This window comes from Lacerta agilis, chromosome 8 (genome assembly GCF_009819535.1).
Source record: "Lacerta agilis isolate rLacAgi1 chromosome 8, rLacAgi1.pri, whole genome shotgun sequence".
NCBI classification, from domain to species: Eukaryota; Metazoa; Chordata; class Lepidosauria; order Squamata; family Lacertidae; genus Lacerta; species Lacerta agilis.
This window is the reverse complement of record NC_046319.1, coordinates 4634384-4648020: the sequence shown is the minus strand read 5'-3', so window position 1 is coordinate 4648020 and position 13637 is coordinate 4634384.

The window sequence follows — 13637 nt, the reverse complement described above, 5'->3', positions numbered from 1 at the left end:
CTTTATTCACCTCAGCCAATGGCCATGGCAGCAAGAGAACGTTACAACACAGAAAAAAAGTGAAAATTAAATATAAAAGCACATTATGAGTCAACAGTCATAATGGACCTTATTCTGATTGCCCCGGCTAAAAACCTAGCAACCTTTGCTGGTGTCTGCTCTATTTGGTCTGGCAGGAGAAAGGACCCTGTGGCAGTGGCTGAGCGCCCTGGGATGGGCAATACGAGTGGGGTGATGATCTCGTTCCTCAGGTTTTTATATAGAGAACAGGACAGGAGGGCATGTGCCACTCTTTTGGTGCTGCTGTCTCCACAGGGGCATAAGCGTTTTATCACGTGGAATCTGTTGGAATCGTCCCTCAAATACAGCCGAGGGCAAAACGTTCAGTCTTGCGAGGGTAAAAGCGCGTCTGTATTTTGGAATCGGGCTACGTTGGTGCACCTAGCTCAGTGTCGTCTGCTCTGACCGGCAGCGGCTCTCCCGTCTTGCACACAGGGTTTGTCCATTCCGGCCTGAAGATGCCAGCAGTGGCTGCATGTATCTGCCTGCAAAGCCGATGCTCTCCTGCTGAGCTGTGGTCCGTCCAGGGTACCCAAGACTTAACTCCCAGTGAGCCTTTCTATCAAAGAACTCTGTATAGCGTTGCTCTGGCGGCGGTAATAGGGAGGCAGGGAGTAATATTCCCAACAGGACCTGCTTGTAGTTGCCACTTTTCCTGAAGGGAATCTGAGCTCCCCTAAAGCCCCCTGCTGGGACATAGGCAACAAGCCATCTTGCTGGGCCACCCAGGTGATCCCCCCCACCACCTGTCCCCTGGGATGTGCCTTGGAAGCCTTTGCTCTGGGCTGCCAGATTCCTCCAGGACCTGCCACTGGTTTTGCCCTGAATGCACTAAAGGCCTTATGTCAGCATCCAGTGGAGTTGAATGCTGGGAGATTCAGGACAGATGAAAGGAAGTCCTTCTTCACACCATAGGTAAAGGTAAAGGGACCCCTGATCGTTAGGTTCAGTCGTGTCCGACTCTGGGGTTGCGGCGCTCATCTCGCTTTACTGGCCAAGGGAGCCAGCGTACAGCTTCCGGGTCATGTGGCAAGTATGACTAAGCAGCTTCTGGCGAACCAGAGCAGCGCACGGAAACGCCGTTTACCTTCCCGCTGGAGTGGTACCTCTTTATCTACTTGCACTTTGACGTGCTTTTGAACTGCTAGGTGGGCAGGAGCTGGGACCGAGTAATGGGAGCTCACCCCGTCGCGGGGATTCGAACCACCGACCTTCTGATCAGCAAGCCCTAGGCTCTGTGGTTTAACCCACAGCGCCACCCGCGTCCATTCTTCACACCATAGTACGTAGCTAAACTATGGAACTCACACCTGCAGGAGGCACTGATGGCCATCAAACAAGGTGGCTTTAATAGAGGTGGAGAGAGCTTGGCTACAAGCCATGATGGCTCTGCTTTGTCTCCACTGTCAGAGACAGTAAATGCTTCTGAATATCAGTTGCTGGAAACCACAGGAAGGGAGAAGGTTTCTGTCCTTGGATCCTGTTTGCAGGTTTCCCGTTGGGGCACCTGGTTAGCCCCTGTGAGAACAGGATGCTGGACTACCGGTAGATGGACCACTGGCCTGATCTGATGTTCTTAGGCCTTGCAGAGCCTGCTGGTGTCAGTGTGTGTGTGTGTGTGTGTGTGTGTGTGTGTGTGTGTGTGTTTTCTGTGGCCCATTGTAGCTCCACATGTCCACAGGATCAGAGGAAAGATCCTCAGGAAGGGAGGTGTGTTTTCTTCTTTTTGTGTGTGAGAGACTATAAACGATTTTACCATGCAACCAAGAAATCAATACTATTTAAAAACGAGAATGAAAAGATGGCTTCTTCACATTCTGCTTCCCTGCAGCGGCTGATGGCGCCTCTCCCCACCCCCCATGGCCGGCACCATCTGTCCATTCCCCATTTAATTTCTGCCTCTTTGTTTGATAAATCAATGCTCCTTTCAAGAAGGCATCTAAAGCCTGGCCCTGGTGGGGGGGGGGGGAGAGGAGGGTTTAGCTAATGCTGAATCAGCCATATCCGTTGCACCTGCTCATTATGGCAGGAGCCTGGCCGGGGTGTGGAGGGGATGGACCAGGGATTTAATGGGTTCCATGATCACTGCAGATGGTGACAGCAGTCACAAAATTAGACAACGCCTGCTTCTTGGGAGAAAAGCAATGGAAACCTAGACAACATCTTAAAAAGCAGAGCCATCACCTTGCCGACAAGGGTCTGTATAGTTAAAGCTATGGTTTTCCCAGTAGTGATGTATGGAAGTGAGAGCTGGACCATAAAGAAGGCTGATCGCCGAAGAATTGATGCTTTTGAATTATGGCGCTGGAGGAGACTCTTGAGAATCCCATGGACTGCAAAAAGATCAAACCTATCCATTCTGAAGGAAATCAGCCCTGAGTGCTCACTGGAAGGGCAGATCCTGAAGCTGAGGCTCCAATGCTTTGGCCACCTCATGAGAAGAGAAGACTCCCTGGAAAAGACCCTGGTGTTGGGAAAGATGGAGGGCACAAGGAGAAGGGGACGACAGAGGACGAGATGGCTGGACAGTGTTCTCGAAGTGACTAGCATGAGTCTGACTAAACTGCGGGAGGCAGTGGGAGACAGGAGTGCCTGGTGTGCTCTGGTCCATGGGGTCACGAAGAGTTGGACACGACTAAACCACAACAAAGCCAGGGAGCTGCTCATCCCTTGGAATGAAAAGGTCCAAAGTGAGGAAGCCTCATTGCCAGGAGATATGGTGCAATGACAGTTTAACTCTTCCACCTTCCACAGCCATCCTTCCTGCCCCCCTGGCAGAGGTCACCTGGGTGTGGTGCCTGTGGGTCCATATCTACCCCCAGAAGCCGTCCTTGGGGCCCCTAGAGTCACCCCTCTCTGATGAAATTAGGCTCAGCGGAAGTGTTCTCTGGTAGCCCGGGGTGTGTGTGCTCTGCATTTCATATATACTGTAATATCAGTATGTGTTTTTTGGTAAGCCATTTAGATCACTGGTTGTTGTAAAAAGCAGGATATACATAATTTAAATCGGCATCATTATTATCCTTTTCTCACTGGAAGCTGGGGGGTCACTTCTTATTTCTTATATTTAATAAGTGAGGGAAAGAATTCCAACTTTGTAGCAAGAGATTTTCTTTTTAGGGGAGGAGAGAGAGAGAGAGTGTGTGTATGTGTGTCAAAAATACAGAAGCAACCAGACATGACCCCATCTGCTGTCAGGTTGATGAATCTAAAAAGCATCAAAAGTGGATGTTGAAACAGCTTTGTTCAGCAGGGCAGGAAAATAAACTGCGGCGAGAGGGCAAAAGGATGAACTCGGCTATGTTTGGAATCCTGGTGCAGTTTCTGTGTGGAAAAGGCACCCAGAGCATCTTCCTGGAGCATTGGGTGACTAAGCAGGAGGGGCAGATGGTGGGGTCCTAGCGAGCATTGATGGGCTGGCCAGAGGATTCATGAATCACTTGCAAACTATTAGACCAGGCTTTGCCAACCTACTCCCATTGGCCCATCCAGCACAGGGGTGATGGGAGTTCTAGTTTAAAACATCTTAGAGGGCACAGGTTGGCAAAGGTGGATGCAATATACTTCTTTGATTTCTTTTAAAAATAGCACCTGGAAAGCTGCGCAATACATACTGAAAACAAAATATAAAAATATTTTTAAAAAATCCTTCCAGTAGCACCTTAGAGACCAACAGGGCCGGTGCTAGGGTTTTTTGCACCCTAGGCGAGATCACCTTCTGGCGCCCCCCCCCCCCCGGCCAATCCCTAGCACCGGCCCTGCGGAGAAGCCCAATTTCGGGCTGCTCCCCCCTCCCCCGCCACTCTGCCGCTGGCAGAGCGGCACCAGGCTGGGGCGGGGGGCAGGCTGGCCAGCAACTGCCTAGTTCGCCTAAATGGACGCGCCGGCCCTGCAGACCAACTAAGTTTGTTCTTGGTATGAGCTTTCGTGTGCATGCACACTTCTTCAGATACATACTGAGTTAAATTATGTACCAGGCATTCCCAAACTGGTGGTCTGTGGGCCGCCAGTGGGGTCCCTAAGCGTCATTCAGGTGACTGATGGCATGTCCGCATTAAATTGTATTTTTAATTGCTTACTTTATTTCTAATATTGTGCACCTTAAGCACACTGCTTTATGGAAACAAAATAGAAAATTCTTTCCAGTAGCACCTTAGAGACCAACTGAGTTTGTTCTTGGTATGAGCTTTCATGTGCATGCACACTTCTTCAGTGAGTCATGGGCAACTTACAACCATCAGGAGCGACGCCTCAATGCCTTCCACATGCGCTGCGTCAGGAAGATTGGGGGCATCAACACGGCAGGACAGTGTCAAACAGAGATGTGCTCTCCCAAGCCCACATTCCCAACATGTTTGCAGTCCTGTCTCAGCGACATCTACGGTGGCTTGGTCATGTTCACACGATGGAAGATGGAAGAATCCCCAAGTTTAGGCATTAGGCCAGTTAGCAGACCAAAACTGCATTACAAAGATATCTGCAAACATAACATGAAGGTTGATAACATCAACCCAACCCTTACAGATGACCGCAGTGGCTGGAGACAGACAGGTCATGTATGCATAGCAGCGACCAGAGGATGAATGGCCACCAGGAGGAGTGCTGAGAAAAGAAACACCATGGTGCAACATGGAAGGAGCTCCACAGTCAAACAGCTTTTACCACCATAAAGATCTTCCAGATCTACTTTATTGAATCGGTTGCTTTGGGTCCTGCTCTCTGGAGCATCCCTTAAGTTACTTATATTTCCAATCGCGGCAACCAAGATGTTCAGTAATATAGCGGAGATCCCACATTCTCCTCTCTTGCACTGCACATAATAAAGGCCTTTTTGTTTCATGTCCCCTTGCTATTTCTAGTTCAGTGATTAGTTTTTCTATCAGTCAGACATTGGTGTTTTTTTTTTTTTTACACCATGTGATCAATGGCACACTTTGTAAGAATTCCCAGAATCTAGCCTAGTAGATTAGTAGATTAAAGCCTGGCTAACAACAAGGCCAGTGGAAGTGATGATATTCCAGCTGAACTATTTAAAATTTTAAAAGATGATGCTATTAAGGTGCTACACTCAATATGCCAGCAAGTTTGGAAAACTCAGCAGTGGCCAGAGGATTGGAGAAGATCAGTCTACATCCCAATCCCAAAGAAGGGCAGTGCCAAAGAATGCTCCAACTACCGCACAATTGCACTCATTTCACACGCTAGCAAGGTTATGCTTAAAATTCTACAAGGCAGGCTTAAGCAGTATGTGGACCGAGAACTCCCAGAAGTGCAAGCTGGATTTCGAAGGGGCAGAGGAACCAGAGACCAAATTGCAAACATGCGCTGGATTATGGAGAAAGCTAGAGAGTTCCAGAAAAACATCTACTTCTGCTTCATTGACTACACAAAAGCATTTGACTGTGTCGACCACAACAAACTATGGCAAGTTCTTAAAGAAATGGGAGTGCCGGATCACCTCATTTGTCTCCTGAGAAATCTCTATGTGGGACAAGAAGCTACAGTTAGAACTGGATATGGAACAACAGATTAGTTCAAAATTGGGAAAGGAGTACGACAAGGCTGTATATTGTCTCCCTGCTTATTTAACTTATATGCAGAATTCATCATGCGAAAGGCTGGACTGGATGAATCCCAAACCGGAATTAAGATTGCCGGAAAAAATATCAACAACCTCAGATATGCTGATGACACTACCTTGATGGCAGAAAGTGAGGAGGAATTAAAGAACCTTTTAATGAGGGTGAAAGAGGAGAGCGCAAAATATGGTCTGAAGCTCAACATCAAAAAACTAAGATCATGGCCACTGGTCCCATCACCTCCTGGCAAATAGAAGGGGAAGAAATGGAGGCAGTGAGAGATTTCACTTTTTTGGGTTCCACGATCACTGCAGATGGTGACAGCAGTCACGAAATTAGAAGACGCCTGCTTCTTGGGAGAAAAGCAATGCCAAACCTAGACAGCATCTTAAAAAGCAAAGACATCACCTTGCCGACAAAGGTCCATATAGTTAAAGCTATGGTTTTCCCAGTAGTAATGTACGGAAGTGAGAGCTGGACCATAAAGAAGGCTGATCGCCGAAGAATTGATGCTTTTGAATTATGGTGCTGGAGGAGACTCTTGAGAGTCCCATGGACTGCAAGAAGATCAAACCTATCCATTCTCAAAGAAATCAGCCCTGAGTGCTCACTAGAAGGACAGATCCTGAAGTTGAGACTCCAGTACTTTGGCCACCTCATGAGAAGAGAAGACTCCCTGGAAAAGACCCTGATGTTGGGAAAGATGGAGGGCACAAGGAGAAGGGGACGACAGAGGATGAGATGGTTGGACAGTGTTCTCGAAGCTACTAACATGAGTTTGGCCAAACTGCGAGAGGCAGTGAAAGACAGGCGTGCCTGGCGTGCTCTGGTCCATGGGGTCACGAAGAGTCGGACACGACTGAACGACTGAACAACAACAACAGCCTATTGCAAGGAATCTTATTATAGCAATTTTAAGCAATCTCTATTGCCTCCAAAAAAACACACCAAAAAATAAGGAGAGGAGGGATGGAGAAAAAGATGGACATGATTGACTTCCTTTAGTAATGTTCTCATTTGAAATGTTTGAGATAATTTTTCTTGGTTAACTTCGCTGCATTAAATGTACCTTCTGTAGATGACCACCTTTGTAATGTTTTATTTTGAAATCTTTAAGATAATATTTTCGTTTCCTGTTAATTATGCTGCTCTGAATGCATACTTTATAATTAGCTTCATCCAGTAATGTTTTATTCTGCATTGTTTTATTTGATGTTTTAATGCGTTATAAACTGCTTTGAGGTTTTTTTCTCTCTTAAAAATATATAATATACTGTATTTTTCCGTGTATAAGACTATATTCTTTCCCAAATTTTTAAAGCTCAAAATTGGGGGTCGTCTTATACACAAGAATGTTGCAATAAATTATTTCTTAATTTTGGGCTCAAAAAATAGGGGTCATCTTATACATGGGTGCATATAAAGTGATATAGAAATGAAATGCATAATAATATCAGCCCAAAGCAAATGTGAGGAATCCCACAAAGGGTGTTGCGTCTTCTGTTGGAGCACAGCAGTGCCCCCTTCTGGTTTACTAGGGAGAATTTGCCTTTCTGAACTGCACTTTGTACATTGAAGGGGAAAGGTTTCTGTTTTTGCTTGGTATTAGATGCCCTGCTCTGTTCCAACTTGAAGAAAGACTTGCAGCTTCTACCAAGCTGTTCCAAGTACAGGAAATCTCTACTCCTTTGCAGCTGGTCGTCCTCTCCTCCTCTTTCCTAAAACAATATTTTAATCTCATTTATTTCCTTGCTGTTTCTTAAAGGCAGATGTAACATCCTTTTCAGTATTAGTATTATGTGGCCTCATGAATTTTTGAGATATGGTTAGTGAGGCCTTCAAAGAGATTTATTACACATAGTTTATCGTTGAGGGAAATTGCAGTCAAACATAACTATGTGTGAGTGCTACTTAAGTGCATGAAGACTAACAACTTGTAGTTCTAGCACTGGACTGCTTTTTGACTTTTGTATGTTTAAACCCTTCTGTTGGGCGCTCGCTCCTGCTGGAGAATGTGCAAAGACCTCCATTTTGAATCCAGGCACCCAGACAATTCTGTTGTTATTTACGCTGCCGCCACTACCCATTCACACACATGGGTCATGGGGATTCATATTTCCCTCTCACAATCTTGAGCAGGTACTTAGAAATTTATTGGACAATTTCAGCATAAAGCACAAATGGCCCTGCATCCAAGAGAGAGATGAGACCCCAAAACTAGTCCTTCTTCATGGCAGCATTAGATTAAATCTTTTCATTTTACCTTCCCCCTAACAAGTCTGTTGCTCCATGCACCTGCTCTGGTCTACAGAAAACAACATGCCAGTGATAAAATGAAGTTTTTCTTTCCCCCCAGCAGGTGGTGCTGCAGTTTGCTATTTACGCATGTCCAGGTAAGAACATCAGCCCTGCATTTTCCAGGGGCTGAGCCAGCTGGCAGCTTGTGTTGTGGCCAGGAAACCTACTCCAAACAGAGAGCACTAGCAGGGGCGTAGCAAGGGGGCGGGGGGGGGGGCCCTGGGCAGCGCCCTGCTGGGGGTGACACTTCAGGTGGTGGCCCTGCCCCCTGGGCTTAAATTTTTTTCAAAAAAAAAATTAAAAAAAATTTAAGGCCATTTTCGGCACTGCCAGGGTGGAGCCACAGGGGTGGCCAGCGAGGAGGGGTGTCACCTCTCTCGCTGGCCGCCCCTGTGGCTCCGCACCTGGCAGCTCCGAAAATAGCCCCTCCCCTTCCAGCGGCTTTTTTCACCCACCCTTTGCCTCTATGCCGAGCTCCGCCGCTGGCTGGCTTGCGGAGCCGGGGCATGGAGAGGGGCAAGCCAGCAAGGAGGGGTGACAACCCTCCTTGCTGGCCCGTCCCTCTCCCTGCCCCGACTTGCGCTCCACCAAGGGAGCCCGGGCGGCGGATTTGGGTGTCTCTGCGGGCACCCCTTCTCCCCTGAGCACCCCTTCGCCCCTGAGCACTAGTCAGGGATTCCTGTTCTAGCAGAGGTAGACGTGTGGAACTGCCAGGCAGCAGAAAATGCCTAGAGTGAAGAAGGCAACCTCCAGTTGGTGTGCTTAAAAATATCTGGATATGCTAATACCCCAGAGGACAGGATCACACTTCAAAATGACCTTAACAGATTAGAGAACTGGGCCAAAGCAAACAAGAAGAATTTTAACAGGGAGAAATGTAAAGTACTACACTTGGGGGGGGGGGGAATGAAAGGCACAAATACAGGATGAGTGACACCTGGCTTGAGAGCAGTACATGTGAAAAGGATCCAGGAGTCTTGGTAGACCAAAAACTTGACATGAGTCAACAGTGTGATGCAGCAGCTAAAAAAGCCAATGCAATTCTGGGCTGCATCAATAGGAGTATAGCATCTAGATCAAGGGAAGTAACAGTACCACTGTATTCCGCTCTGGTCAGACCTCACCTGGAATACTGTGTCCAGTTCTGGGCACCACAGTTCAAGAAGGATACTGACAAGCTGGAACGTGTCCAGAGGAGGGCAACCAATAATGGTCCAAGGCCTGGAAACGATGCCTTATGAGGAACGGCTTAGGGAGCTGGGTATGTTTAGCCTGGAGAAGAGAAGGTTGAGGGGTGATATGATAGCCATGTTCAAATATATAAAAGGATATCATATAGAGGAGGGAGAAAGGTTGTTTTCTGCTGCTCCAGAGAAGCGGACATGGAGCAATGGATTCAAACTACAAGAAAGAAGATTCCACCTAAACATTAGGAAGAACTTCCTGACAGTAAGAGCTGTTCGACAGTGGAATTTGCTGCCAAGGAATGTGGTGGAGTCTCCTTCTTTGGAGGTCTTTAAGCAGAGGCTTGACAGCCACCTGTCAGGAATGCTTTGATGGTGTTTCCTGCTTGGCAGGGGGTTGGACTGGATGGCCCTTGTGGTCTCTTCCAACTCTAGGATTCTATGACTCTTCTTCATCAGATGTTTTTAAACAGAAGTGGGCTAGGTATCTGTCATGTATTCTTTGGCTGCGATTCCTGCACTGCAGGAGGTTGGACTAGATGACTCTCAGGGTTCCTTCCAACTATACAATTCGATGATTCAATGATTCTATGGGAAAGGTCTGAGTTCTATTCATGTCAACGCCTGACTTTGCCAACCTGGTGCTCTCCAGGTGTTTGGGACAGCCCCTTCCATCAGCCACAACTCCAGCCCAGTTGTGGGACCTGTAGTCCAAAATCTGGAGGTTGCAGGAGGCAGGTGTACATGGAGTGAGCTTGGTGAGCATCTTATTGGACCAGGGAACTTTCGGCGCTGGTTCGAAGATCTTGCTCTGAACCCTGCAGTTCCTTGCATCCAAGCAACTGCAACCACTTGTTTATTGACTGTCAACATTCGTCAGACAGCACCAAGGAGCTGCTGGGTGGCCTGTAGGATTTCATGAGTTGAAATCGCCAATTTAATTTTCTGGGCAGGGCAGCACGCTGGGCTCGTTCCTCTGGAGCTTGCAACTAATTATTAAAGACAGACCTTGGGCACAATCTTGCAACCAGCACAACCAGAAGAGGGCCTGTCGCTTAGCTTGACATTCCCAGATGCAGCAGGAAAGGAGGGAGAGCAGCTGCAGCTCCTACTACTCCTTCCTCCCGCTCTGGGATCCACTGCTCATTTATTCAAAATCCAGTTTAAACCATTTAGTGTAATTAACAAACCTGATGAACCTGATCCTAGCCACTTACACCTCCAGCACCCCACTGCCACCCCCTGACTCTTAGTACCTCCTGAGTGATCCCACTGGCCCCCAAGGGTTGCTACCACCTACTTTGGGAACCACTGCTTCGAGCAGACATCTTCTTCAAGTGAGGATGCGTGGGCACTTGATATGGGGCCTCGAGGCATTCCTGGGTAACAAAGCCATTGGCAACTGCAGCCAATTCACCCGGAGTTGGCTGCTGGTGGTGGTGGTCTTCCTCCTCACCTGTCCCAGCAGAGACTGCTCCATTGGGGCAAATAGGTTACTCTGCCTGCCTTCCACCACACCTCACCTTGTCTACCTCCTTGCTGGCAACAGATCCAGGGTCCGTCACTGCCTGCTGCTGGCTTCCTCCCCCTCAGCCTTGCCGTTGCCTTTTTAGAACTCAGCAGGGAGGAGACGGATGGGGACCAAACCAGCACGAGTTGCCTCTGCCTAGTATTGGCTCCAGCAGTCCTTTGTTCTGGTTCCACCTGCAGTTGTCCTCCCTGCCCTTGCAGTGAGAACCAGCCTCCACTGGCCTGCCCTGATAAGCTTCCCTGGGAGTTGCAGGGCAGTGTTGACGGTGCTCAGCCCAGCACGGAGGAGGGAACTCCTGGGGGAAGCATATGCAGTGCTGCCAGCATCGCAGGGCATTGGACTAGATGACCGTTTGGACGCCTTCCAACTCTATAGTTCTTTGATGTTATGATGCTCTCTTCATTATCCTTGGGGTACACCTTGGGGGGCTTCTGGGGGGGCAGAAGGCCCCTCATCCAGGGGCCCTGGCCATGATGGCTGTGCTCTGCTGCTACAGTCAGGGGCAGCAATGCTTCTCAATACCAGCTCCTGGAAGCTGTCAGTGGGGAGAGCACTGTTCTTTTGCAAAGATCCCACCAGTAGGCTTCCCATGGGGCATCTGGGTGGCCACTGTGAGATCAGGATACTGGACTACGTGGGCTGTTGGCCTGGTCCAAGAGGCTCTTCTTAAGTGTGTTCTCATGTCCCGGCTCAGGGTCTGTCTATGGTACCCATGAATCGGCCATGAATTGTTTGCACACAGCTTCTCTGCCTGCTCCTGAATGATTAAAAAATTGGTTGCCAAGAATATTAGGAGGAATGGAAAGGTCAGAAAGCCAGATTGTTTTGAAAGGAACTGTGCCACCACCAACAGCTTAACACGAGTCAATGGTGGTAAGAAGAAGAAGAAGCTATTCTAGGCTGCATCAACAGAAATCAAGTGTCCCCATGGAGGGAAGTCATAGTCCCACCCTATTCTGCCTTGGTTAGTAGACCCCACCTGCAGTCCTGTGTCTAGTTCTGGGCATCACAATTTAAGAAGGATATTGACAAGCTGGAACATGTGCAGAGGAGAGCAACCAAGATGGTCAATGGCCAAGACTTATGAGGAACGGTTGAAGGAGATGGGGATATTTAGCATGGAGATTAGAATATTATTATTATTATTATTATTATTATTATTATTATTATTATTATTATTATTTCATTTGTATCCCACCCTCCTCGGCCAAAGCTGGGCTCAGAGCGGCTAACAACAAGTAAAAATGACACAGTGTACATAAAATCACACAGTCAATTAATTAAAATACATTCTAAAATCAATTCAGAATCAAATTAATGGCAACCATCAGGCTAGAGTTCTATGAGGATTACAGAAGGAGAAAGGTGGTCAGACTGTGCCTTGGCCAAAGGCCTGGTGGAACAGCTCCATCTTGCAGGCCCTGTGGAAAGATGTCAGGTCCTGCAGGGCCCTAGTCTCTTGTGACAGAGCGTTCCACCAGATCGGGGCCACGGCCGAAAAGCCCTAGCTCTGGTCGAGGCCAGCCTAACCTCCCTGTGGCCCGGGATCTCCCATATGTTTTCATTTGAAGACCATAAGGTCCTGCATGGGACATACCAGGAGAGGCGGTCCCGTAGGTACGAGGGTCCAAGGCCCTCGTAGACTGAGAAGGTGATATAAGAGCTCTCTTCAAATGGCGGAAGGGCTGTGACACAGAAGATGGCCAAACTTGTGTTCTGCTGCTCCAGAGGGTAGAGCCCAAACCAATGGATTCAAATTACAAGAAAGGAGAATCTGACTAAACCTTAGGAACATAGGCACCAACTTTAAGAGGCCCTTTGCCCCTCCAATAAAATATTGGGGGCGGCAGGGCACCCCAATGTTGAGAACAATCAGTTGTGGAGGAGGCCGAGCTCAGAGCCATGTGTCACGGCATTGCTTCAGTGGCCGGCAACTCCTGCTGCTGCTGCTGCTCTGGTGGGGAAGGAGGGGGAAACAGCACCCAGGTGGTGGTGGCAGGTGGAGGAGGGGGCCAAGCACCAGAGGAGAGCCACCGGCCATTGAAGCCACACTGCCTATGCATTTGGCTCCACCCTCTGGCTCCTCGCGGTGCCCCTGCATTATGTGCATGCCATACCCCTCACCTGCTCAGCCATGGAATAGGCTTCTTCAGAATCTGGTGGATTCTCTCCCATCGGAGGTTTTTAAACAGGATGGTTGTCCACCTGTCAGGGATTCTTGAGCTCTGATTCCTGCATTGCAGGGGGTTGGACTAGATGACTCTTGGGGTGCCTTCCAGCTCTACAGTCCTGTGATTTTCAGTGTCAGACAGAATAAAAGCCTGGATGAAATGACTGCCTCTCTCTTCAATCAACAAGATGTGATTAGTAGCCAGAGCTGTGAATCAAATACCTCTGGTTACGTACTTAATTCGTTCCGGAGGTCCGTTCTTAACCTGAAACTGTTCTTAACCTGAAGCACCACTTTAGCTAATGGGGCCTCCCGCTGCTGCTGAGCCGCCAGAGCACGATTTCTGTTCTTATCCTGAAGCAAAGTTCTTAACCTGAAGCGTTATTTCTGGGTTAGCGGAGTCTGTAACCTGAAGCGTATGTAACCCGAGGTACCACTGTAATGGGTCTTTCTGTGGTGGGAGTGGCAGATTTGTTCCCCTGGGGGAAAAAACAAGCAAAACCTTTTGTACATTACGTGCTCATGTACGTACGTACAGTACTTTGCAGGGTTCTTTGGCAAAGTGTGCGAAACAGCACAACTTCGAGAGTTGCATCAGCTAAAATGTGTTGCTCCATTTCTCCCATGGCGCAACCCACGGTATGATCAACGAGAGCAGGAAGGAAGCCAGCTAGAGAGAAGCAGTGGATTTCTTGGCTGTGATGTCACAAGCCATTTCCAAGCAAGCTGACTCTGGTGACTCTCTCTCCAGCTGGGACACCTTTCACACGCTTGCATCTCACTACCAAAAAGGCAACATCAACAGGCTGTTTCCA